The following is a 25,739-nucleotide window of genomic DNA, read 5'->3' on the forward strand; positions in this document are numbered from 1 at the left end:
CGAGTTGGTCAGGTTGAGTGGTGATGAGTTTGCTATTTGGATGAATAAAGAAAGTCAAAAGTGTGAAAGATAAAAAACAAAAGGAGGAAGTGTGAAAAGTGAATGGGCCAAATTGAGGTGCATATGAAGACGTATGCTTTCTTCCAATTCATTAAATCGGGCTAATATGAATCAGGTGAATTGAGTTCTGCTTTTGGAAACTGGGTTAAGAAGGGGTGCACCGTTCCTGGAGGTACTGCAATACCAGGTCAATGCGTGGAGTGGACAGAGCAAGCTCTTTTTCCATCTCCCTGTTCTAAAAATCCATTTAATATATGGTCCCCAGATAGGGGACGTATCAGATATTAAACTGATAAGAACAGATACTACACTTGATCTTAGCCAAAAGGCCGAGAAGCGATAACCAGAATTGGTTTGGGCCTCGAGTGGCACCCTGGCCTATGCCGGACACATCTTAGGGAGAGAGAGCGAGAGGGAGACAAACCCACGCCTACACAAGACATTTTGTCACCCAAGCCAACCCTTGAAAAGGCTGCTTTGCAGAGCAAAAACAAGAAGAATGGTGCGTTTTGCAGCCGCCGCCCACTGCAATGAATCTGAATAACTCCTCCTTTAGGGCACAAGCAACTCCCCTCCCCCTTGCAGTCTTTCCAATTCACGATACAAAAAGACGGACAGGACAGGTTGCCTGACTTTCCGTCACTGCCACCCTTTGCCATCCTTACCCGTAGAAAGCCCTTTCATCATCCCCAAACCCTAATCTTTTCCCTTTCCTTCCCAGCCCCCAAACCCTGCCCTCTGTACCTTTCTCACCACCCGCTTCCCTTCTCCTGTCATCCCCCTACCACCCGGGAAAAAAAGAGATTGCCCCCTCCTTCCACTAGCCCACCCTCCCACCCAAAGAACAACTTCTTCTGCGCAGCTTGTTTTCTAGGCAGCAGCGCTATTGTGATGTCATCGGGGGGCATTGTGACAAGCCGCCAGTGTTCCGTCTCTTCATGTTGTGCACAGTTCAAACGGAAAATACATCAACAGGCAGACTACAGAAAAGCTTACTATCAAAGGTTAGAGGGGGGCTTTCTCAGAGGGCTTTTTACAGTTTTTCTATTCCCAATTAGCCGTTTAAGTGTACTTATTGAAAGTAGTAATTCTTTCATAGGCCGCCCTTTCTTAGTATTTGACGTTCCTTATATTGCGGTATGAGGCTTCGCAGTAGGTTGCAAACATTCATCACCCATGACTGTCCCCAATTGAGCTCAGAAGCTCAATGTCTATCATGACCTCTCTTTTAGAATGTCCAAGAGCAAGCAAACTATTCCTCCAGGAGAGGGCGCCAACAGACTACTAAAGAGATCATCATTACTCAAAGAAAACCCCAAAAACCAATGCATGATAGGAATAAACAGGTAACTTTCTTTGGAGTGGAAGCGGAGAGATCGCACCAGATGCCAATTCTAGATCTTATCACACCTGTGGTCACTGCAGCAGCAGGTGAATCCACTTTGTCCAAAAGGGATCTATTCCATTCAATTGCAAATGATCTAGATAAGACAGAGAACTGCAGCACGGGGACATAGCCGAGTTGGTCAGGTTGAGTGGTGATGAGTTTGCTATTTGGATGAATAAAGAAAGTCAAAAGTGTGAAAGATAAAAAACAAAAGGAGGAAGTGTGAAAAGTGAATGGGCCAAATTGAGGTGCATATGAAGACGTATGCTTTCTTCCAATTCATTAAATCGGGCTAATATGAATCAGGTGAATTGAGTTCTGCTTTTGGAAACTGGGTTAAGAAGGGGTGCACCGTTCCTGGAGGTACTGCAATACCAGGTCAATGCGTGGAGTGGACAGAGCAAGCTCTTTTTCCATCTCCCTGTTCTAAAAATCCATTTAATATATGGTCCCCAGATAGGGGACGTATCAGATATTAAACTGATAAGAACAGATACTACACTTGATCTTAGCCAAAAGGCCGAGAAGCGATAACCAGAATTGGTTTGGGCCTCGAGTGGCACCCTGGCCTATGCCGGACACATCTTAGGGAGAGAGAGCGAGAGGGAGACAAACCCACGCCTACACAAGACATTTTGTCACCCAAGCCAACCCTTGAAAAGGCTGCTTTGCAGAGCAAAAACAAGAAGAATGGTGCGTTTTGCAGCCGCCGCCCACTGCAATGAATCTGAATAACTCCTCCTTTAGGGCGCAAGCAACTCCCCTCCCCCTTGCAGTCTTTCCAATTCACGATACAAAAAGACGGACAGGACAGGTTGCCTGACTTTCCGTCACTGCCACCCTTTGCCATCCTTACCCGTAGAAAGCCCTTTCATCATCCCCAAACCCTAATCTTTTCCCTTTCCTTCCCAGCCCCCAAACCCTGCCCTCTGTACCTTTCTCACCACCCGCATCCCTTCTCCTGTCATCCCCCTACCACCCGGGAAAAAAAGAGATTGCCCCCTCCTTCCACTAGCCCACCCTCCCACCCAAAGAACAACTTCTTCTGCGCAGCTTGTTTTCTAGGCAGCAGCGCTATTGTGATGTCATCGGGGGGCATTGTGACAAGCCGCCAGTGTTCCGTCTCTTCATGTTGTGCACAGTTCAAACGGAAAATACATCAACAGGCAGACTACAGAAAAGCTTACTATCAAAGGTTAGAGGGGGGCTTTCTCAGAGGGCTTTTTACAGTTTTTCTATTCCCAATTAGCCGTTTAAGTGTACTTATTGAAAGTAGTAATTCTTTCATAGGCCGCCCTTTCTTAGTATTTGACGTTCCTTATATTGCGGTATGAGGCTTCGCAGTAGGTTGCAAACATTCATCACCCATGACTGTCCCCAATTGAGCTCAGAAGCTCAATGTCTATCATGACCTCTCTTTTAGAATGTCCAAGAGCAAGCAAACTATTCCTCCAGGAGAGGGCGCCAACAGACTACTAAAGAGATCATCATTACTCAAAGAAAACCCCAAAAACCAATGCATGATAGGAATAAACAGGTAACTTTCTTTGGAGTGGAAGCGGAGAGATCGCACCAGATGCCAATTCTAGATCTTATCACACCTGTGGTCACTGCAGCAGCAGGTGAATCCACTTTGTCCAAAAGGGATCTATTCCATTCAATTGCAAATGATCTAGATAAGACAGAGAACTGCAGCACGGGGACATAGCCGAGTTGGTCAGGTTGAGTGGTGATGAGTTTGCTATTTGGATGAATAAAGAAAGTCAAAAGTGTGAAAGATAAAAAACAAAAGGAGGAAGTGTGAAAAGTGAATGGGCCAAATTGAGGTGCATATGAAGACGTATGCTTTCTTCCAATTCATTAAATCGGGCTAATATGAATCAGGTGAATTGAGTTCTGCTTTTGGAAACTGGGTTAAGAAGGGGTGCACCGTTCCTGGAGGTACTGCAATACCAGGTCAATGCGTGGAGTGGACAGAGCAAGCTCTTTTTCCATCTCCCTGTTCTAAAAATCCATTTAATATATGGGGACGTATCAGATATTAAACTGATAAGAACAGATACTACACTTGATCTTAGCCAAAAGGCCGAGAAGCGATAACCAGAATTGGTTTGGGCCTCGAGTGGCACCCTGGCCTATGCCGGACACATCTTAGGGAGAGAGAGCGAGAGGGAGACAAACCCACGCCTACACAAGACATTTTGTCACCCAAGCCAACCCTTGAAAAGGCTGCTTTGCAGAGCAAAAACAAGAAGAATGGTGCGTTTTGCAGCCGCCGCCCACTGCAATGAATCTGAATAACTCCTCCTTTAGGGCGCAAGCAACTCCCCTCCCCCTTGCAGTCTTTCCAATTCACGATACAAAAAGACGGACAGGACAGGTTGCCTGACTTTCCGTCACTGCCACCCTTTGCCATCCTTACCCGTAGAAAGCCCTTTCATCATCCCCAAACCCTAATCTTTTCCCTTTCCTTCCCAGCCCCCAAACCCTGCCCTCTGTACCTTTCTCACCACCCGCTTCCCTTCTCCTGTCATCCCCCTACCACCCGGGAAAAAAAGAGATTGCCCCCTCCTTCCACTAGCCCACCCTCCCACCCAAAGAACAACTTCTTCTGCGCAGCTTGTTTTCTAGGCAGCAGCGCTATTGTGATGTCATCGGGGGGCATTGTGACAAGCCGCCAGTGTTCCGTCTCTTCATGTTGTGCACAGTTCAAACGGAAAATACATCAACAGGCAGACTACAGAAAAGCTTACTATCAAAGGTTAGAGGGGGGCTTTCTCAGAGGGCTTTTTACAGTTTTTCTATTCCCAATTAGCCGTTTAAGTGTACTTATTGAAAGTAGTAATTCTTTCATAGGCCGCCCTTTCTTAGTATTTGACGTTCCTTATATTGCGGTATGAGGCTTCGCAGTAGGTTGCAAACATTCATCACCCATGACTGTCCCCAATTGAGCTCAGAAGCTCAATGTCTATCATGACCTCTCTTTTAGAATGTCCAAGAGCAAGCAAACTATTCCTCCAGGAGAGGGCGCCAACAGACTACTAAAGAGATCATCATTACTCAAAGAAAACCCCAAAAACCAATGCATGATAGGAATAAACAGGTAACTTTCTTTGGAGTGGAAGCGGAGAGATCGCACCAGATGCCAATTCTAGATCTTATCACACCTGTGGTCACTGCAGCAGCAGGTGAATCCACTTTGTCCAAAAGGGATCTATTCCATTCAATTGCAAATGATCTAGATAAGACAGAGAACTGCAGCACGGGGACATAGCCGAGTTGGTCAGGTTGAGTGGTGATGAGTTTGCTATTTGGATGAATAAAGAAAGTCAAAAGTGTGAAAGATAAAAAACAAAAGGAGGAAGTGTGAAAAGTGAATGGGCCAAATTGAGGTGCATATGAAGACGTATGCTTTCTTCCAATTCATTAAATCGGGCTAATATGAATCAGGTGAATTGAGTTCTGCTTTTGGAAACTGGGTTAAGAAGGGGTGCACCGTTCCTGGAGGTACTGCAATACCAGGTCAATGCGTGGAGTGGACAGAGCAAGCTCTTTTTCCATCTCCCTGTTCTAAAAATCCATTTAATATATGGTCCCCAGATAGGGGACGTATCAGATATTAAACTGATAAGAACAGATTTTTTTTTTTTTTTTGATTTAACAGCATCTTTATTATCATGCACTCCTCAAAAAAAGTAACAAACCGTGTACAGTGCCGCAGCCCCGTACACTCAGAAATATACAATCATTCTTACATAGCAATAGAGTACGACGCACTAACTATACATAAGAACAGATACTACACTTGATCTTAGCCAAAAGGCCGAGAAGCGATAACCAGAATTGGTTTGGGCCTCGAGTGGCACCCTGGCCTATGCCGGACACATCTTAGGGAGAGAGAGCGAGAGGGAGACAAACCCACGCCTACACAAGACATTTTGTCACCCAAGCCAACCCTTGAAAAGGCTGCTTTGCAGAGCAAAAACAAGAAGAATGGTGCGTTTTGCAGCCGCCGCCCACTGCAATGAATCTGAATAACTCCTCCTTTAGGGCGCAAGCAACTCCCCTCCCCCTTGCAGTCTTTCCAATTCACGATACAAAAAGACGGACAGGACAGGTTGCCTGACTTTCCGTCACTGCCACCCTTTGCCATCCTTACCCGTAGAAAGCCCTTTCATCATCCCCAAACCCTAATCTTTTCCCTTTCCTTCCCAGCCCCCAAACCCTGCCCTCTGTACCTTTCTCACCACCCGCTTCCCTTCTCCTGTCATCCCCCTACCACCCGGGAAAAAAAGAGATTGCCCCCTCCTTCCACTAGCCCACCCTCCCACCCAAAGAACAACTTCTTCTGCGCAGCTTGTTTTCTAGGCAGCAGCGCTATTGTGATGTCATCGGGGGGCATTGTGACAAGCCGCCAGTGTTCCGTCTCTTCATGTTGTGCACAGTTCAAACGGAAAATACATCAACAGGCAGACTACAGAAAAGCTTACTATCAAAGGTTAGAGGGGGGCTTTCTCAGAGGGCTTTTTACAGTTTTTCTATTCCCAATTAGCCGTTTAAGTGTACTTATTGAAAGTAGTAATTCTTTCATAGGCCGCCCTTTCTTAGTATTTGACGTTCCTTATATTGCGGTATGAGGCTTCGCAGTAGGTTGCAAACATTCATCACCCATGACTGTCCCCAATTGAGCTCAGAAGCTCAATGTCTATCATGACCTCTCTTTTAGAATGTCCAAGAGCAAGCAAACTATTCCTCCAGGAGAGGGCGCCAACAGACTACTAAAGAGATCATCATTACTCAAAGAAAACCCCAAAAACCAATGCATGATAGGAATAAACAGGTAACTTTCTTTGGAGTGGAAGCGGAGAGATCGCACCAGATGCCAATTCTAGATCTTATCACACCTGTGGTCACTGCAGCAGCAGGTGAATCCACTTTGTCCAAAAGGGATCTATTCCATTCAATTGCAAATGATCTAGATAAGACAGAGAACTGCAGCACGGGGACATAGCCGAGTTGGTCAGGTTGAGTGGTGATGAGTTTGCTATTTGGATGAATAAAGAAAGTCAAAAGTGTGAAAGATAAAAAACAAAAGGAGGAAGTGTGAAAAGTGAATGGGCCAAATTGAGGTGCATATGAAGACGTATGCTTTCTTCCAATTCATTAAATCGGGCTAATATGAATCAGGTGAATTGAGTTCTGCTTTTGGAAACTGGGTTAAGAAGGGGTGCACCGTTCCTGGAGGTACTGCAATACCAGGTCAATGCGTGGAGTGGACAGAGCAAGCTCTTTTTCCATCTCCCTGTTCTAAAAATCCATTTAATATATGGTCCCCAGATAGGGGACGTATCAGATATTAAACTGATAAGAACAGATACTACACTTGATCTTAGCCAAAAGGCCGAGAAGCGATAACCAGAATTGGTTTGGGCCTCGAGTGGCACCCTGGCCTATGCCGGACACATCTTAGGGAGAGAGAGCGAGAGGGAGACAAACCCACGCCTACACAAGACATTTTGTCACCCAAGCCAACCCTTGAAAAGGCTGCTTTGCAGAGCAAAAACAAGAAGAATGGTGCGTTTTGCAGCCGCCGCCCACTGCAATGAATCTGAATAACTCCTCCTTTAGGGCGCAAGCAACTCCCCTCCCCCTTGCAGTCTTTCCAATTCACGATACAAAAAGACGGACAGGACAGGTTGCCTGACTTTCCGTCACTGCCACCCTTTGCCATCCTTACCCGTAGAAAGCCCTTTCATCATCCCCAAACCCTAATCTTTTCCCTTTCCTTCCCAGCCCCCAAACCCTGCCCTCTGTACCTTTCTCACCACCCGCTTCCCTTCTCCTGTCATCCCCCTACCACCCGGGAAAAAAAGAGATTGCCCCCTCCTTCCACTAGCCCACCCTCCCACCCAAAGAACAACTTCTTCTGCGCAGCTTGTTTTCTAGGCAGCAGCGCTATTGTGATGTCATCGGGGGGCATTGTGACAAGCCGCCAGTGTTCCGTCTCTTCATGTTGTGCACAGTTCAAACGGAAAATACATCAACAGGCAGACTACAGAAAAGCTTACTATCAAAGGTTAGAGGGGGGCTTTCTCAGAGGGCTTTTTACAGTTTTTCTATTCCCAATTAGCCGTTTAAGTGTACTTATTGAAAGTAGTAATTCTTTCATAGGCCGCCCTTTCTTAGTATTTGACGTTCCTTATATTGCGGTATGAGGCTTCGCAGTAGGTTGCAAACATTCATCACCCATGACTGTCCCCAATTGAGCTCAGAAGCTCAATGTCTATCATGACCTCTCTTTTAGAATGTCCAAGAGCAAGCAAACTATTCCTCCAGGAGAGGGCGCCAACAGACTACTAAAGAGATCATCATTACTCAAAGAAAACCCCAAAAACCAATGCATGATAGGAATAAACAGGTAACTTTCTTTGGAGTGGAAGCGGAGAGATCGCACCAGATGCCAATTCTAGATCTTATCACACCTGTGGTCACTGCAGCAGCAGGTGAATCCACTTTGTCCAAAAGGGATCTATTCCATTCAATTGCAAATGATCTAGATAAGACAGAGAACTGCAGCACGGGGACATAGCCGAGTTGGTCAGGTTGAGTGGTGATGAGTTTGCTATTTGGATGAATAAAGAAAGTCAAAAGTGTGAAAGATAAAAAACAAAAGGAGGAAGTGTGAAAAGTGAATGGGCCAAATTGAGGTGCATATGAAGACGTATGCTTTCTTCCAATTCATTAAATCGGGCTAATATGAATCAGGTGAATTGAGTTCTGCTTTTGGAAACTGGGTTAAGAAGGGGTGCACCGTTCCTGGAGGTACTGCAATACCAGGTCAATGCGTGGAGTGGACAGAGCAAGCTCTTTTTCCATCTCCCTGTTCTAAAAATCCATTTAATATATGGTCCCCAGATAGGGGACGTATCAGATATTAAACTGATTAGAACAGATACTACACTTGATCTTAGCCAAAAGGCCGAGAAGCGATAACCAGAATTGGTTTGGGCCTCGAGTGGCACCCTGGCCTATGCCGGACACATCTTAGGGAGAGAGAGCGAGAGGGAGACAAACCCACGCCTACACAAGACATTTTGTCACCCAAGCCAACCCTTGAAAAGGCTGCTTTGCAGAGCAAAAACAAGAAGAATGGTGCGTTTTGCAGCCGCCGCCCACTGCAATGAATCTGAATAACTCCTCCTTTAGGGCGCAAGCAACTCCCCTCCCCCTTGCAGTCTTTCCAATTCACGATACAAAAAGACGGACAGGACAGGTTGCCTGACTTTCCGTCACTGCCACCCTTTGCCATCCTTACCCGTAGAAAGCCCTTTCATCATCCCCAAACCCTAATCTTTTCCCTTTCCTTCCCAGCCCCCAAACCCTGCCCTCTGTACCTTTCTCACCACCCGCTTCCCTTCTCCTGTCATCCCCCTACCACCCGGGAAAAAAAGAGATTGCCCCCTCCTTCCACTAGCCCACCCTCCCACCCAAAGAACAACTTCTTCTGCGCAGCTTGTTTTCTAGGCAGCAGCGCTATTGTGATGTCATCGGGGGGCATTGTGACAAGCCGCCAGTGTTCCGTCTCTTCATGTTGTGCACAGTTCAAACGGAAAATACATCAACAGGCAGACTACAGAAAAGCTTACTATCAAAGGTTAGAGGGGGGCTTTCTCAGAGGGCTTTTTACAGTTTTTCTATTCCCAATTAGCCGTTTAAGTGTACTTATTGAAAGTAGTAATTCTTTCATAGGCCGCCCTTTCTTAGTATTTGACGTTCCTTATATTGCGGTATGAGGCTTCGCAGTAGGTTGCAAACATTCATCACCCATGACTGTCCCCAATTGAGCTCAGAAGCTCAATGTCTATCATGACCTCTCTTTTAGAATGTCCAAGAGCAAGCAAACTATTCCTCCAGGAGAGGGCGCCAACAGACTACTAAAGAGATCATCATTACTCAAAGAAAACCCCAAAAACCAATGCATGATAGGAATAAACAGGTAACTTTCTTTGGAGTGGAAGCAGAGAGATCCCACCAGATGCCAATTCTAGATCTTATCACACCTGTGGTCACTGCAGCAGCAGGTGAATCCACTTTGTCCAAAAGGGATCTATTCCATTCAATTGCAAATGATCTAGATAAGACAGAGAACTGCAGCACGGGGACATAGCCGAGTTGGTCAGGTTGAGTGGTGATGAGTTTGCTATTTGGATGAATAAAGAAAGTCAAAAGTGTGAAAGATAAAAAACAAAAGGAGGAAGTGTGAAAAGTGAATGGGCCAAATTGAGGTGCATATGAAGACGTATGCTTTCTTCCAATTCATTAAATCGGGCTAATATGAATCAGGTGAATTGAGTTCTGCTTTTGGAAACTGGGTTAAGAAGGGGTGCACCGTTCCTGGAGGTACTGCAATACCAGGTCAATGCGTGGAGTGGACAGAGCAAGCTCTTTTTCCATCTCCCTGTTCTAAAAATCCATTTAATATATGGTCCCCAGATAGGGGACGTATCAGATATTAAACTGATAAGAACAGATACTACACTTGATCTTAGCCAAAAGGCCGAGAAGCGATAACCAGAATTGGTTTGGGCCTCGAGTGGCACCCTGGCCTATGCCGGACACATCTTAGGGAGAGAGAGCGAGAGGGAGACAAACCCACGCCTACACAAGACATTTTGTCACCCAAGCCAACCCTTGAAAAGGCTGCTTTGCAGAGCAAAAACAAGAAGAATGGTGCGTTTTGCAGCCGCCGCCCACTGCAATGAATCTGAATAACTCCTCCTTTAGGGCGCAAGCAACTCCCCTCCCCCTTGCAGTCTTTCCAATTCACGATACAAAAAGACGGACAGGACAGGTTGCCTGACTTTCCGTCACTGCCACCCTTTGCCATCCTTACCCGTAGAAAGCCCTTTCATCATCCCCAAACCCTAATCTTTTCCCTTTCCTTCCCAGCCCCCAAACCCTGCCCTCTGTACCTTTCTCACCACCCGCTTCCCTTCTCCTGTCATCCCCCTACCACCCGGGAAAAAAAGAGATTGCCCCCTCCTTCCACTAGCCCACCCTCCCACCCAAAGAACAACTTCTTCTGCGCAGCTTGTTTTCTAGGCAGCAGCGCTATTGTGATGTCATCGGGGGGCATTGTGACAAGCCGCCAGTGTTCCGTCTCTTCATGTTGTGCACAGTTCAAACGGAAAATACATCAACAGGCAGACTACAGAAAAGCTTACTATCAAAGGTTAGAGGGGGGCTTTCTCAGAGGGCTTTTTACAGTTTTTCTATTCCCAATTAGCCGTTTAAGTGTACTTATTGAAAGTAGTAATTCTTTCATAGGCCGCCCTTTCTTAGTATTTGACGTTCCTTATATTGCGGTATGAGGCTTCGCAGTAGGTTGCAAACATTCATCACCCATGACTGTCCCCAATTGAGCTCAGAAGCTCAATGTCTATCATGACCTCTCTTTTAGAATGTCCAAGAGCAAGCAAACTATTCCTCCAGGAGAGGGCGCCAACAGACTACTAAAGAGATCATCATTACTCAAAGAAAACCCCAAAAACCAATGCATGATAGGAATAAACAGGTAACTTTCTTTGGAGTGGAAGCGGAGAGATCGCACCAGATGCCAATTCTAGATCTTATCACACCTGTGGTCACTGCAGCAGCAGGTGAATCCACTTTGTCCAAAAGGGATCTATTCCATTCAATTGCAAATGATCTAGATAAGACAGAGAACTGCAGCACGGGGACATAGCCGAGTTGGTCAGGTTGAGTGGTGATGAGTTTGCTATTTGGATGAATAAAGAAAGTCAAAAGTGTGAAAGATAAAAAACAAAAGGAGGAAGTGTGAAAAGTGAATGGGCCAAATTGAGGTGCATATGAAGACGTATGCTTTCTTCCAATTCATTAAATCGGGCTAATATGTATCAGGTGAATTGAGTTCTGCTTTTGGAAACTGGGTTAAGAAGGGGTGCACCGTTCCTGGAGGTACTGCAATACCAGGTCAATGCGTGGAGTGGACAGAGCAAGCTCTTTTTCCATCTCCCTGTTCTAAAAATCCATTTAATATATGGTCCCCAGATAGGGGACGTATCAGATATTAAACTGATAAGAACAGATACTACACTTGATCTTAGCCAAAAGGCCGAGAAGCGATAACCAGAATTGGTTTGGGCCTCGAGTGGCACCCTGGCCTATGCCGGACACATCTTAGGGAGAGAGAGCGAGAGGGAGACAAACCCACGCCTACACAAGACATTTTGTCACCCAAGCCAACCCTTGAAAAGGCTGCTTTGCAGAGCAAAAACAAGAAGAATGGTGCGTTTTGCAGCCGCCGCCCACTGCAATGAATCTGAATAACTCCTCCTTTAGGGCGCAAGCAACTCCCCTCCCCCTTGCAGTCTTTCCAATTCACGATACAAAAAGACGGACAGGACAGGTTGCCTGACTTTCCGTCACTGCCACCCTTTGCCATCCTTACCCGTAGAAAGCCCTTTCATCATCCCCAAACCCTAATCTTTTCCCTTTCCTTCCCAGCCCCCAAACCCTGCCCTCTGTACCTTTCTCACCACCCGCTTCCCTTCTCCTGTCATCCCCCTACCACCCGGGAAAAAAAGAGATTGCCCCCTCCTTCCACTAGCCCACCCTCCCACCCAAAGAACAACTTCTTCTGCGCAGCTTGTTTTCTAGGCAGCAGCGCTATTGTGATGTCATCGGGGGGCATTGTGACAAGCCGCCAGTGTTCCGTCTCTTCATGTTGTGCACAGTTCAAACGGAAAATACATCAACAGGCAGACTACAGAAAAGCTTACTATCAAAGGTTAGAGGGGGGCTTTCTCAGAGGGCTTTTTACAGTTTTTCTATTCCCAATTAGCCGTTTAAGTGTACTTATTGAAAGTAGTAATTCTTTCATAGGCCGCCCTTTCTTAGTATTTGACGTTCCTTATATTGCGGTATGAGGCTTCGCAGTAGGTTGCAAACATTCATCACCCATGACTGTCCCCAATTGAGCTCAGAAGCTCAATGTCTATCATGACCTCTCTTTTAGAATGTCCAAGAGCAAGCAAACTATTCCTCCAGGAGAGGGCGCCAACAGACTACTAAAGAGATCATCATTACTCAAAGAAAACCCCAAAAACCAATGCATGATAGGAATAAACAGGTAACTTTCTTTGGAGTGGAAGCGGAGAGATCGCACCAGATGCCAATTCTAGATCTTATCACACCTGTGGTCACTGCAGCAGCAGGTGAATCCACTTTGTCCAAAAGGGATCTATTCCATTCAATTGCAAATGATCTAGATAAGACAGAGAACTGCAGCACGGGGACATAGCCGAGTTGGTCAGGTTGAGTGGTGATGAGTTTGCTATTTGGATGAATAAAGAAAGTCAAAAGTGTGAAAGATAAAAAACAAAAGGAGGAAGTGTGAAAAGTGAATGGGCCAAATTGAGGTGCATATGAAGACGTATGCTTTCTTCCAATTCATTAAATCGGGCTAATATGAATCAGGTGAATTGAGTTCTGCTTTTGGAAACTGGGTTAAGAAGGGGTGCACCGTTCCTGGAGGTACTGCAATACCAGGTCAATGCGTGGAGTGGACAGAGCAAGCTCTTTTTCCATCTCCCTGTTCTAAAAATCCATTTAATATATGGTCCCCAGATAGGGGACGTATCAGATATTAAACTGATAAGAACAGATACTACACTTGATCTTAGCCAAAAGGCCGAGAAGCGATAACCAGAATTGGTTTGGGCCTCGAGTGGCACCCTGGCCTATGCCGGACACATCTTAGGGAGAGAGAGCGAGAGGGAGACAAACCCACGCCTACACAAGACATTTTGTCACCCAAGCCAACCCTTGAAAAGGCTGCTTTGCAGAGCAAAAACAAGAAGAATGGTGCGTTTTGCAGCCGCCGCCCACTGCAATGAATCTGAATAACTCCTCCTTTAGGGCGCAAGCAACTCCCCTCCCCCTTGCAGTCTTTCCAATTCACGATACAAAAAGACGGACAGGACAGGTTGCCTGACTTTCCGTCACTGCCACCCTTTGCCATCCTTACCCGTAGAAAGCCCTTTCATCATCCCCAAACCCTAATCTTTTCCCTTTCCTTCCCAGCCCCCAAACCCTGCCCTCTGTACCTTTCTCACCACCCGCTTCCCTTCTCCTGTCATCCCCCTACCACCCGGGAAAAAAAGAGATTGCCCCCTCCTTCCACTAGCCCACCCTCCCACCCAAAGAACAACTTCTTCTGCGCAGCTTGTTTTCTAGGCAGCAGCGCTATTGTGATGTCATCGGGGGGCATTGTGACAAGCCGCCAGTGTTCCGTCTCTTCATGTTGTGCACAGTTCAAACGGAAAATACATCAACAGGCAGACTACAGAAAAGCTTACTATCAAAGGTTAGAGGGGGGCTTTCTCAGAGGGCTTTTTACAGTTTTTCTATTCCCAATTAGCCGTTTAAGTGTACTTATTGAAAGTAGTAATTCTTTCATAGGCCGCCCTTTCTTAGTATTTGACGTTCCTTATATTGCGGTATGAGGCTTCGCAGTAGGTTGCAAACATTCATCACCCATGACTGTCCCCAATTGAGCTCAGAAGCTCAATGTCTATCATGACCTCTCTTTTAGAATGTCCAAGAGCAAGCAAACTATTCCTCCAGGAGAGGGCGCCAACAGACTACTAAAGAGATCATCATTACTCAAAGAAAACCCCAAAAACCAATGCATGATAGGAATAAACAGGTAACTTTCTTTGGAGTGGAAGCGGAGAGATCGCACCAGATGCCAATTCTAGATCTTATCACACCTGTGGTCACTGCAGCAGCAGGTGAATCCACTTTGTCCAAAAGGGATCTATTCCATTCAATTGCAAATGATCTAGATAAGACAGAGAACTGCAGCACGGGGACATAGCCGAGTTGGTCAGGTTGAGTGGTGATGAGTTTGCTATTTGGATGAATAAAGAAAGTCAAAAGTGTGAAAGATAAAAAACAAAAGGAGGAAGTGTGAAAAGTGAATGGGCCAAATTGAGGTGCATATGAAGACGTATGCTTTCTTCCAATTCATTAAATCGGGCTAATATGAATCAGGTGAATTGAGTTCTGCTTTTGGAAACTGGGTTAAGAAGGGGTGCACCGTTCCTGGAGGTACTGCAATACCAGGTCAATGCGTGGAGTGGACAGAGCAAGCTCTTTTTCCATCTCCCTGTTCTAAAAATCCATTTAATATATGGTCCCCAGATAGGGGACGTATCAGATATTAAACTGATAAGAACAGATACTACACTTGATCTTAGCCAAAAGGCCGAGAAGCGATAACCAGAATTGGTTTGGGCCTCGAGTGGCACCCTGGCCTATGCCGGACACATCTTAGGGAGAGAGAGCGAGAGGGAGACAAACCCACGCCTACACAAGACATTTTGTCACCCAAGCCAACCCTTGAAAAGGCTGCTTTGCAGAGCAAAAACAAGAAGAATGGTGCGTTTTGCAGCCGCCGCCCACTGCAATGAATCTGAATAACTCCTCCTTTAGGGCGCAAGCAACTCCCCTCCCCCTTGCAGTCTTTCCAATTCACGATACAAAAAGACGGACAGGACAGGTTGCCTGACTTTCCGTCACTGCCACCCTTTGCCATCCTTACCCGTAGAAAGCCCTTTCATCATCCCCAAACCCTAATCTTTTCCCTTTCCTTCCCAGCCCCCAAACCCTGCCCTCTGTACCTTTCTCACCACCCGCTTCCCTTCTCCTGTCATCCCCCTACCACCCGGGAAAAAAAGAGATTGCCCCCTCCTTCCACTAGCCCACCCTCCCACCCAAAGAACAACTTCTTCTGCGCAGCTTGTTTTCTAGGCAGCAGCGCTATTGTGATGTCATCGGGGGGCATTGTGACAAGCCGCCAGTGTTCCGTCTCTTCATGTTGTGCACAGTTCAAACGGAAAATACATCAACAGGCAGACTACAGAAAAGCTTACTATCAAAGGTTAGAGGGGGGCTTTCTCAGAGGGCTTTTTACAGTTTTTCTATTCCCAATTAGCCGTTTAAGTGTACTTATTGAAAGTAGTAATTCTTTCATAGGCCGCCCTTTCTTAGTATTTGACGTTCCTTATATTGCGGTATGAGGCTTCGCAGTAGGTTGCAAACATTCATCACCCATGACTGTCCCCAATTGAGCTCAGAAGCTCAATGTCTATCATGACCTCTCTTTTAGAATGTCCAAGAGCAAGCAAACTATTCCTCCAGGAGAGGGCGCCAACAGACTACTAAAGAGATCATCATTACTCAAAGAAAACCCCAAAAACCAATGCATGATAGGAATAAACAGGTAACTTTCTTTGGAGTGGAAGCGGAGAGATCGCACCAGATGCCAATTCTAGATCTTATCACACCTGTGGTCACTGCAGCAGCAGGTGAATCCACTTTGTCCAAAAGGGATCTATTCCATTCAATTGCAAATGATCTAGATAAGACAGAGAACTGCAGCACGGGGACATAGCCGAGTTGGTCAGGTTGAGTGGTGATGAGTTTGCTATTTGGATGAATAAAGAAAGTCAAAAGTGTGAAAGATAAAAAACAAAAGGAGGAAGTGTGAAAAGTGAATGGGCCAAATTGAGGTGCATATGAAGACGTATGCTTTCTTCCAATTCATTAAATCGGGCTAATATGAATCAGGTGAATTGAGTTCTGCTTTTGGAAACTGGGTTAAGAAGGGGTGCACCGTTCCTGGAGGTACTGCAATACCAGGTCAATGCGTGGAGTGGACAGAGCAAGCTCTTTTTCCATCTCCCTGTTCTAAAAATCCATTTAATATATGGTCCCCAGATAGGGGACGTATCAGATATTAAACTGATAAGAACAGATACTACACTTGATCTTAGCCAAAAGGCCGAGAAGCGATAACCAGAATTGGTTTGGGCCTCGAGTGGCACCCTGGCCTATGCCGGACACATCTTAGGGAGAGAGAGCGAGAGGGAGACAAACCCACGCCTACACAAGACATTTTGTCACCCAAGCCAACCCTTGAAAAGGCTGCTTTGCAGAGCAAAAACAAGAAGAATGGTGCGTTTTGCAGCCGCCGCCCACTGCAATGAATCTGAATAACTCCTCCTTTAGGGCGCAAGCAACTCCCCTCCCCCTTGCAGTCTTTCCAATTCACGATACAAAAAGACGGACAGGACAGGTTGCCTGACTTTCCGTCACTGCCACCCTTTGCCATCCTTACCCGTAGAAAGCCCTTTCATCATCCCCAAACCCTAATCTTTTCCCTTTCCTTCCCAGCCCCCAAACCCTGCCCTCTGTACCTTTCTCACCACCCGCTTCCCTTCTCCTGTCATCCCCCTACCACCCGGGAAAAAAAGAGATTGCCCCCTCCTTCCACTAGCCCACCCTCCCACCCAAAGAACAACTTCTTCTGCGCAGCTTGTTTTCTAGGCAGCAGCGCTATTGTGATGTCATCGGGGGGCATTGTGACAAGCCGCCAGTGTTCCGTCTCTTCATGTTGTGCACAGTTCAAACGGAAAATACATCAACAGGCAGACTACAGAAAAGCTTACTATCAAAGGTTAGAGGGGGGCTTTCTCAGAGGGCTTTTTACAGTTTTTCTATTCCCAATTAGCCGTTTAAGTGTACTTATTGAAAGTAGTAATTCTTTCATAGGCCGCCCTTTCTTAGTATTTGACGTTCCTTATATTGCGGTATGAGGCTTCGCAGTAGGTTGCAAACATTCATCACCCATGACTGTCCCCAATTGAGCTCAGAAGCTCAATGTCTATCATGACCTCTCTTTTAGAATGTCCAAGAGCAAGCAAACTATTCCTCCAGGAGAGGGCGCCAACAGACTACTAAAGAGATCATCATTACTCAAAGAAAACCCCAAAAACCAATGCATGATAGGAATAAACAGGTAACTTTCTTTGGAGTGGAAGCGGAGAGATCGCACCAGATGCCAATTCTAGATCTTATCACACCTGTGGTCACTGCAGCAGCAGGTGAATCCACTTTGTCCAAAAGGGATCTATTCCATTCAATTGCAAATGATCTAGATAAGACAGAGAACTGCAGCACGGGGACATAGCCGAGTTGGTCAGGTTGAGTGGTGATGAGTTTGCTATTTGGATGAATAAAGAAAGTCAAAAGTGTGAAAGATAAAAAACAAAAGGAGGAAGTGTGAAAAGTGAATGGGCCAAATTGAGGTGCATATGAAGACGTATGCTTTCTTCCAATTCATTAAATCGGGCTAATATGAATCAGGTGAATTGAGTTCTGCTTTTGGAAACTGGGTTAAGAAGGGGTGCACCGTTCCTGGAGGTACTGCAATACCAGGTCAATGCGTGGAGTGGACAGAGCAAGCTCTTTTTCCATCTCCCTGTTCTAAAAATCCATTTAATATATGGTCCCCAGATAGGGGACGTATCAGATATTAAACTGATAAGAACAGATACTACACTTGATCTTAGCCAAAAGGCCGAGAAGCGATAACCAGAATTGGTTTGGGCCTCGAGTGGCACCCTGGCCTATGCCGGACACATCTTAGGGAGAGAGAGCGAGAGGGAGACAAACCCACGCCTACACAAGACATTTTGTCACCCAAGCCAACCCTTGAAAAGGCTGCTTTGCAGAGCAAAAACAAGAAGAATGGTGCGTTTTGCAGCCGCCGCCCACTGCAATGAATCTGAATAACTCCTCCTTTAGGGCGCAAGCAACTCCCCTCCCCCTTGCAGTCTTTCCAATTCACGATACAAAAAGACGGACAGGACAGGTTGCCTGACTTTCCGTCACTGCCACCCTTTGCCATCCTTACCCGTAGAAAGCCCTTTCATCATCCCCAAACCCTAATCTTTTCCCTTTCCTTCCCAGCCCCCAAACCCTGCCCTCTGTACCTTTCTCACCACCCGCTTCCCTTCTCCTGTCATCCCCCTACCACCCGGGAAAAAAAGAGATTGCCCCCTCCTTCCACTAGCCCACCCTCCCACCCAAAGAACAACTTCTTCTGCGCAGCTTGTTTTCTAGGCAGCAGCGCTATTGTGATGTCATCGGGGGGCATTGTGACAAGCCGCCAGTGTTCCGTCTCTTCATGTTGTGCACAGTTCAAACGGAAAATACATCAACAGGCAGACTACAGAAAAGCTTACTATCAAAGGTTAGAGGGGGGCTTTCTCAGAGGGCTTTTTACAGTTTTTCTATTCCCAATTAGCCGTTTAAGTGTACTTATTGAAAGTAGTAATTCTTTCATAGGCCGCCCTTTCTTAGTATTTGACGTTCCTTATATTGCGGTATGAGGCTTCGCAGTAGGTTGCAAACATTCATCACCCATGACTGTCCCCAATTGAGCTCAGAAGCTCAATGTCTATCATGACCTCTCTTTTAGAATGTCCAAGAGCAAGCAAACTATTCCTCCAGGAGAGGGCGCCAACAGACTACTAAAGAGATCATCATTACTCAAAGAAAACCCCAAAAACCAATGCATGATAGGAATAAACAGGTAACTTTCTTTGGAGTGGAAGCGGAGAGATCGCACCAGATGCCAATTCTAGATCTTATCACACCTGTGGTCACTGCAGCAGCAGGTGAATCCACTTTGTCCAAAAGGGATCTATTCCATTCAATTGCAAATGATCTAGATAAGACAGAGAACTGCAGCACGGGGACATAGCCGAGTTGGTCAGGTTGAGTGGTGATGAGTTTGCTATTTGGATGAATAAAGAAAGTCAAAAGTGTGAAAGATAAAAAACAAAAGGAGGAAGTGTGAAAAGTGAATGGGCCAAATTGAGGTGCATATGAAGACGTATGCTTTCTTCCAATTCATTAAATCGGGCTAATATGAATCAGGTGAATTGAGTTCTGCTTTTGGAAACTGGGTTAAGAAGGGGTGCACCGTTCCTGGAGGTACTGCAATACCAGGTCAATGCGTGGAGTGGACAGAGCAAGCTCTTTTTCCATCTCCCTGTTCTAAAAATCCATTTAATATATGGTCCCCAGATAGGGGACGTATCAGATATTAAACTGATAAGAACAGATACTACACTTGATCTTAGCCAAAAGGCCGAGAAGCGATAACCAGAATTGGTTTGGGCCTCGAGTGGCACCCTGGCCTATGCCGGACACATCTTAGGGAGAGAGAGCGAGAGGGAGACAAACCCACGCCTACACAAGACATTTTGTCACCCAAGCCAACCCTTGAAAAGGCTGCTTTGCAGAGCAAAAACAAGAAGAATGGTGCGTTTTGCAGCCGCCGCCCACTGCAATGAATCTGAATAACTCCTCCTTTAGGGCGCAAGCAACTCCCCTCCCCCTTGCAGTCTTTCCAATTCACGATACAAAAAGACGGACAGGACAGGTTGCCTGACTTTCCGTCACTGCCACCCTTTGCCATCCTTACCCGTAGAAAGCCCTTTCATCATCCCCAAACCCTAATCTTTTCCCTTTCCTTCCCAGCCCCCAAACCCTGCCCTCTGTACCTTTCTCACCACCCGCTTCCCTTCTCCTGTCATCCCCCTACCACCCGGGAAAAAAAGAGATTGCCCCCTCCTTCCACTAGCCCACCCTCCCACCCAAAGAACAACTTCTTCTGCGCAGCTTGTTTTCTAGGCAGCAGCGCTATTGTGATGTCATCGGGGGGCATTGTGACAAGCCGCCAGTGTTCCGTCTCTTCATGTTGTGCACAGTTCAAACGGAAAATACATCAACAGGCAGACTACAGAAAAGCTTACTATCAAAGGTTAGAGGGGGGCTTTCTCAGAGGGCTTTTTACAGTTTTTCTATTCCCAATTAGCCGTTTAAGTGTACTTATTGAAAGTAGTAATTCTTTCATAGGCCGCCCTTTCTTAGTATTTGACGTTCCTTATATTGCGGTATGAGGCTTCGCAGTAGGTTGCAAACATTCATCACCCATGACTGTCCCCAATTGAGCTCAGAAGCTCAATGTCTATCATGACCTCTCTTTTAGAATGTCCAAGAGCAAGCAAACTATTCCTCCAGGAGAGGGCGCCAACAGACTACTAAAGAGATCATCATTACTCAAAGAAAACCCCAAAAACCAATGCATGATAGGAATAAACAGGTAACTTTCTTTGGAGTGGAAGCGGAGAGATCGCACCAGATGCCAATTCTAGATCTTATCACACCTGTGGTCACTGCAGCAGCAGGTGAATCCACTTTGTCCAAAAGGGATCTATTCCATTCAATTGCAAATGATCTAGATAAGACAGAGAACTGCAGCACGGGGACATAGCCGAGTTGGTCAGGTTGAGTGGTGATGAGTTTGCTATTTGGATGAATAAAGAAAGTCAAAAGTGTGAAAGATAAAAAACAAAAGGAGGAAGTGTGAAAAGTGAATGGGCCAAATTGAGGTGCATATGAAGACGTATGCTTTCTTCCAATTCATTAAATCGGGCTAATATGAATCAGGTGAATTGAGTTCTGCTTTTGGAAACTGGGTTAAGAAGGGGTGCACCGTTCCTGGAGGTACTGCAATACCAGGTCAATGCGTGGAGTGGACAGAGCAAGCTCTTTTTCCATCTCCCTGTTCTAAAAATCCATTTAATATATGGTCCCCAGATAGGGGACGTATCAGATATTAAACTGATAAGAACAGATACTACACTTGATCTTAGCCAAAAGGCCGAGAAGCGATAACCAGAATTGGTTTGGGCCTCGAGTGGCACCCTGGCCTATGCCGGACACATCTTAGGGAGAGAGAGCGAGAGGGAGACAAACCCACGCCTACACAAGACATTTTGTCACCCAAGCCAACCCTTGAAAAGGCTGCTTTGCAGAGCAAAAACAAGAAGAATGGTGCGTTTTGCAGCCGCCGCCCACTGCAATGAATCTGAATAACTCCTCCTTTAGGGCGCAAGCAACTCCCCTCCCCCTTGCAGTCTTTCCAATTCACGATACAAAAAGACGGACAGGACAGGTTGCCTGACTTTCCGTCACTGCCACCCTTTGCCATCCTTACCCGTAGAAAGCCCTTTCATCATCCCCAAACCCTAATCTTTTCCCTTTCCTTCCCAGCCCCCAAACCCTGCCCTCTGTACCTTTCTCACCACCCGCTTCCCTTCTCCTGTCATCCCCCTACCACCCCGGAAAAAAAGAGATTGCCCCCTCCTTCCACTAGCCCACCCTCCCACCCAAAGAACAACTTCTTCTGCGCAGCTTGTTTTCTAGGCAGCAGCGCTATTGTGATGTCATCGGGGGGCATTGTGACAAGCCGCCAGTGTTCCGTCTCTTCATGTTGTGCACAGTTCAAACGGAAAATACATCAACAGGCAGACTACAGAAAAGCTTACTATCAAAGGTTAGAGGGGGGCTTTCTCAGAGGGCTTTTTACAGTTTTTCTATTCCCAATTAGCCGTTTAAGTGTACTTATTGAAAGTAGTAATTCTTTCATAGGCCGCCCTTTCTTAGTATTTGACGTTCCTTATATTGCGGTATGAGGCTTCGCAGTAGGTTGCAAACATTCATCACCCATGACTGTCCCCAATTGAGCTCAGAAGCTCAATGTCTATCATGACCTCTCTTTTAGAATGTCCAAGAGCAAGCAAACTATTCCTCCAGGAGAGGGCGCCAACAGACTACTAAAGAGATCATCATTACTCAAAGAAAACCCCAAAAACCAATGCATGATAGGAATAAACAGGTAACTTTCTTTGGAGTGGAAGCGGAGAGATCGCACCAGATGCCAATTCTAGATCTTATCACACCTGTGGTCACTGCAGCAGCAGGTGAATCCACTTTGTCCAAAAGGGATCTATTCCATTCAATTGCAAATGATCTAGATAAGACAGAGAACTGCAGCACGGGGACATAGCCGAGTTGGTCAGGTTGAGTGGTGATGAGTTTGCTATTTGGATGAATAAAGAAAGTCAAAAGTGTGAAAGATAAAAAACAAAAGGAGGAAGTGTGAAAAGTGAATGGGCCAAATTGAGGTGCATATGAAGACGTATGCTTTCTTCCAATTCATTAAATCGGGCTAATATGAATCAGGTGAATTGAGTTCTGCTTTTGGAAACTGGGTTAAGAAGGGGTGCACCGTTCCTGGAGGTACTGCAATACCAGGTCAATGCGTGGAGTGGACAGAGCAAGCTCTTTTTCCATCTCCCTGTTCTAAAAATCCATTTAATATATGGTCCCCAGATAGGGGACGTATCAGATATTAAACTGATAAGAACAGATACTACACTTGATCTTAGCCAAAAGGCCGAGAAGCGATAACCAGAATTGGTTTGGGCCTCGAGTGGCACCCTGGCCTATGCCGGACACATCTTAGGGAGAGAGAGCGAGAGGGAGACAAACCCACGCCTACACAAGACATTTTGTCACCCAAGCCAACCCTTGAAAAGGCTGCTTTGCAGAGCAAAAACAAGAAGAATGGTGCGTTTTGCAGCCGCCGCCCACTGCAATGAATCTGAATAACTCCTCCTTTAGGGCGCAAGCAACTCCCCTCCCCCTTGCAGTCTTTCCAATTCACGATACAAAAAGACGGACAGGACAGGTTGCCTGACTTTCCGTCACTGCCACCCTTTGCCATCCTTACCCGTAGAAAGCCCTTTCATCATCCCCAAACCCTAATCTTTTCCCTTTCCTTCCCAGCCCCCAAACCCTGCCCTCTGTACCTTTCTCACCACCCGCTTCCCTTCTCCTGTCATCCCCCTACCACCCGGGAAAAAAAGAGATTGCCCCCTCCTTCCACTAGCCCACCCTCCCACCCAAAGAACAACTTCTTCTGCGCAGCTTGTTTTCTAGGCAGCAGCGCTATTGTGATGTCATCGGGGGGCATTGTGACAAGCCGCCAGTGTTCCGTCTCTTCATGTTGTGCACAGTTCAAACGGAAAATACATCAACAGGCAGACTACAGAAAAGCTTACTATCAAAGGTTAGAGGGGGGCTTTCTCAGAGGGCTTTTTACAGTTTTTCTATTCCCAATTAGCCGTTTAAGTGTACTTATTGAAAGTAGTAATTCTTTCATAGGCCGCCCTTTCTTAGTATTTGACGTTCCTTATATTGCGGTATGAGGCTTCGCAGTAGGTTGCAAACATTCATCACCCATGACTGTCCCCAATTGAGCTCAGAAGCTCAATGTCTATCATGACCTCTCTTTTAGAATGTCCAAGAGCAAGCAAACTATTCCTCCAGGAGAGGGCGCCAACAGACTACTAAAGAGATCATCATTACTCAAAGAAAACCCCAAAAACCAATGCATGATAGGAATAAACAGGTAACTTTCTTTGGAGTGGAAGCGGAGAGATCGCACCAGATGCCAATTCTAGATCTTATCACACCTGTGGTCACTGCAGCAGCAGGTGAATCCACTTTGTCCAAAAGGGATCTATTCCATTCAATTGCAAATGATCTAGATAAGACAGAGAACTGCAGCACGGGGACATAGCCGAGTTGGTCAGGTTGAGTGGTGATGAGTTTGCTATTTGGATGAATAAAGAAAGTCAAAAGTGTGAAAGATAAAAAACAAAAGGAGGAAGTGTGAAAAGTGAATGGGCCAAATTGAGGTGCATATGAAGACGTATGCTTTCTTCCAATTCATTAAATCGGGCTAATATGAATCAGGTGAATTGAGTTCTGCTTTTGGAAACTGGGTTAAGAAGGGGTGCACCGTTCCTGGAGGTACTGCAATACCAGGTCAATGCGTGGAGTGGACAGAGCAAGCTCTTTTTCCATCTCCCTGTTCTAAAAATCCATTTAATATATGGTCCCCAGATAGGGGACGTATCAGATATTAAACTGATAAGAACAGATACTACACTTGATCTTAGCCAAAAGGCCGAGAAGCGATAACCAGAATTGGTTTGGGCCTCGAGTGGCACCCTGGCCTATGCCGGACACATCTTAGGGAGAGAGAGCGAGAGGGAGACAAACCCACGCCTACACAAGACATTTTGTCACCCAAGCCAACCCTTGAAAAGGCTGCTTTGCAGAGCAAAAACAAGAAGAATGGTGCGTTTTGCAGCCGCCGCCCACTGCAATGAATCTGAATAACTCCTCCTTTAGGGCGCAAGCAACTCCCCTCCCCCTTGCAGTCTTTCCAATTCACGATACAAAAAGACGGACAGGACAGGTTGCCTGACTTTCCGTCACTGCCACCCTTTGCCATCCTTACCCGTAGAAAGCCCTTTCATCATCCCCAAACCCTAATCTTTTCCCTTTCCTTCCCAGCCCCCAAACCCTGCCCTCTGTACCTTTCTCACCACCCGCTTCCCTTCTCCTGTCATCCCCCTACCACCCGGGAAAAAAAGAGATTGCCCCCTCCTTCCACTAGCCCACCCTCCCACCCAAAGAACAACTTCTTCTGCGCAGCTTGTTTTCTAGGCAGCAGCGCTATTGTGATGTCATCGGGGGGCATTGTGACAAGCCGCCAGTGTTCCGTCTCTTCATGTTGTGCACAGTTCAAACGGAAAATACATCAACAGGCAGACTACAGAAAAGCTTACTATCAAAGGTTAGAGGGGGGCTTTCTCAGAGGGCTTTTTACAGTTTTTCTATTCCCAATTAGCCGTTTAAGTGTACTTATTGAAAGTAGTAATTCTTTCATAGGCCGCCCTTTCTTAGTATTTGACGTTCCTTATATTGCGGTATGAGGCTTCGCAGTAGGTTGCAAACATTCATCACCCATGACTGTCCCCAATTGAGCTCAGAAGCTCAATGTCTATCATGACCTCTCTTTTAGAATGTCCAAGAGCAAGCAAACTATTCCTCCAGGAGAGGGCGCCAACAGACTACTAAAGAGATCATCATTACTCAAAGAAAACCCCAAAAACCAATGCATGATAGGAATAAACAGGTAACTTTCTTTGGAGTGGAAGCGGAGAGATCGCACCAGATGCCAATTCTAGATCTTATCACACCTGTGGTCACTGCAGCAGCAGGTGAATCCACTTTGTCCAAAAGGGATCTATTCCATTCAATTGCAAATGATCTAGATAAGACAGAGAACTGCAGCACGGGGACATAGCCGAGTTGGTCAGGTTGAGTGGTGATGAGTTTGCTATTTGGATGAATAAAGAAAGTCAAAAGTGTGAAAGATAAAAAACAAAAGGAGGAAGTGTGAAAAGTGAATGGGCCAAATTGAGGTGCATATGAAGACGTATGCTTTCTTCCAATTCATTAAATCGGGCTAATATGAATCAGGTGAATTGAGTTCTGCTTTTGGAAACTGGGTTAAGAAGGGGTGCACCGTTCCTGGAGGTACTGCAATACCAGGTCAATGCGTGGAGTGGACAGAGCAAGCTCTTTTTCCATCTCCCTGTTCTAAAAATCCATTTAATATATGGTCCCCAGATAGGGGACGTATCAGATA

The 25,739-nt window shown here is 46.1% G+C and overlaps 15 non-coding genes and 2 pseudogenes across 15 annotated transcripts; all 17 read right to left on the reverse strand.

Annotated features, from left to right (window-relative positions):
* Positions 1-210: 210 nt before the first annotated feature.
* On the reverse strand, positions 211-401 carry LOC142265588 (U2 spliceosomal RNA). The gene has a single exon (XR_012731890.1). It is a non-coding gene; the product is annotated as a U2 spliceosomal RNA (small nuclear RNA).
* A 1,387-nt stretch (positions 402-1,788) lies between these two features.
* On the reverse strand, positions 1,789-1,979 carry LOC142265589 (U2 spliceosomal RNA). The gene has a single exon (XR_012731891.1). It is a non-coding gene; the product is annotated as a U2 spliceosomal RNA (small nuclear RNA).
* A 1,387-nt stretch (positions 1,980-3,366) lies between these two features.
* On the reverse strand, positions 3,367-3,545 carry LOC142265611 (U2 spliceosomal RNA; annotated as a pseudogene).
* A 1,387-nt stretch (positions 3,546-4,932) lies between these two features.
* On the reverse strand, positions 4,933-5,114 carry LOC142265654 (U2 spliceosomal RNA). The gene has a single exon (XR_012731942.1). It is a non-coding gene; the product is annotated as a U2 spliceosomal RNA (small nuclear RNA).
* Positions 5,115-6,669: 1,555 nt separating this feature from the next.
* LOC142265590 (U2 spliceosomal RNA) lies at positions 6,670-6,860 on the reverse strand. Its single transcript, XR_012731892.1, has one exon. It is a non-coding gene; the product is annotated as a U2 spliceosomal RNA (small nuclear RNA).
* Positions 6,861-8,247: 1,387 nt separating this feature from the next.
* Positions 8,248-8,438, reverse strand: LOC142265608 (U2 spliceosomal RNA). The gene has a single exon (XR_012731908.1). It is a non-coding gene; the product is annotated as a U2 spliceosomal RNA (small nuclear RNA).
* A 1,387-nt stretch (positions 8,439-9,825) lies between these two features.
* On the reverse strand, positions 9,826-10,016 carry LOC142265591 (U2 spliceosomal RNA). Its single transcript, XR_012731893.1, has one exon. It is a non-coding gene; the product is annotated as a U2 spliceosomal RNA (small nuclear RNA).
* A 1,387-nt stretch (positions 10,017-11,403) lies between these two features.
* LOC142265592 (U2 spliceosomal RNA) lies at positions 11,404-11,594 on the reverse strand. Its single transcript, XR_012731894.1, has one exon. It is a non-coding gene; the product is annotated as a U2 spliceosomal RNA (small nuclear RNA).
* A 1,387-nt stretch (positions 11,595-12,981) lies between these two features.
* LOC142265594 (U2 spliceosomal RNA) lies at positions 12,982-13,172 on the reverse strand. Its single transcript, XR_012731895.1, has one exon. It is a non-coding gene; the product is annotated as a U2 spliceosomal RNA (small nuclear RNA).
* A 1,387-nt stretch (positions 13,173-14,559) lies between these two features.
* LOC142265595 (U2 spliceosomal RNA) lies at positions 14,560-14,750 on the reverse strand. Its single transcript, XR_012731896.1, has one exon. It is a non-coding gene; the product is annotated as a U2 spliceosomal RNA (small nuclear RNA).
* Positions 14,751-16,137: 1,387 nt separating this feature from the next.
* Positions 16,138-16,328, reverse strand: LOC142265596 (U2 spliceosomal RNA). Its single transcript, XR_012731897.1, has one exon. It is a non-coding gene; the product is annotated as a U2 spliceosomal RNA (small nuclear RNA).
* Positions 16,329-17,715: 1,387 nt separating this feature from the next.
* Positions 17,716-17,906, reverse strand: LOC142265597 (U2 spliceosomal RNA). The gene has a single exon (XR_012731898.1). It is a non-coding gene; the product is annotated as a U2 spliceosomal RNA (small nuclear RNA).
* A 1,387-nt stretch (positions 17,907-19,293) lies between these two features.
* On the reverse strand, positions 19,294-19,484 carry LOC142265599 (U2 spliceosomal RNA). The gene has a single exon (XR_012731900.1). It is a non-coding gene; the product is annotated as a U2 spliceosomal RNA (small nuclear RNA).
* A 1,387-nt stretch (positions 19,485-20,871) lies between these two features.
* LOC142265600 (U2 spliceosomal RNA) lies at positions 20,872-21,062 on the reverse strand. Its single transcript, XR_012731901.1, has one exon. It is a non-coding gene; the product is annotated as a U2 spliceosomal RNA (small nuclear RNA).
* Positions 21,063-22,449: 1,387 nt separating this feature from the next.
* Positions 22,450-22,640, reverse strand: LOC142265601 (U2 spliceosomal RNA). The gene has a single exon (XR_012731902.1). It is a non-coding gene; the product is annotated as a U2 spliceosomal RNA (small nuclear RNA).
* Positions 22,641-24,027: 1,387 nt separating this feature from the next.
* LOC142265602 (U2 spliceosomal RNA) lies at positions 24,028-24,218 on the reverse strand. Its single transcript, XR_012731903.1, has one exon. It is a non-coding gene; the product is annotated as a U2 spliceosomal RNA (small nuclear RNA).
* Positions 24,219-25,605: 1,387 nt separating this feature from the next.
* On the reverse strand, positions 25,606-25,739 carry LOC142265655 (U2 spliceosomal RNA; annotated as a pseudogene; the record flags this gene model as incomplete).

This window comes from Anomaloglossus baeobatrachus, unplaced genomic scaffold (assembly GCF_048569485.1).
Source record: "Anomaloglossus baeobatrachus isolate aAnoBae1 unplaced genomic scaffold, aAnoBae1.hap1 Scaffold_275, whole genome shotgun sequence".
In the NCBI taxonomy this organism is placed as follows: Eukaryota; Metazoa; Chordata; class Amphibia; order Anura; family Aromobatidae; genus Anomaloglossus; species Anomaloglossus baeobatrachus.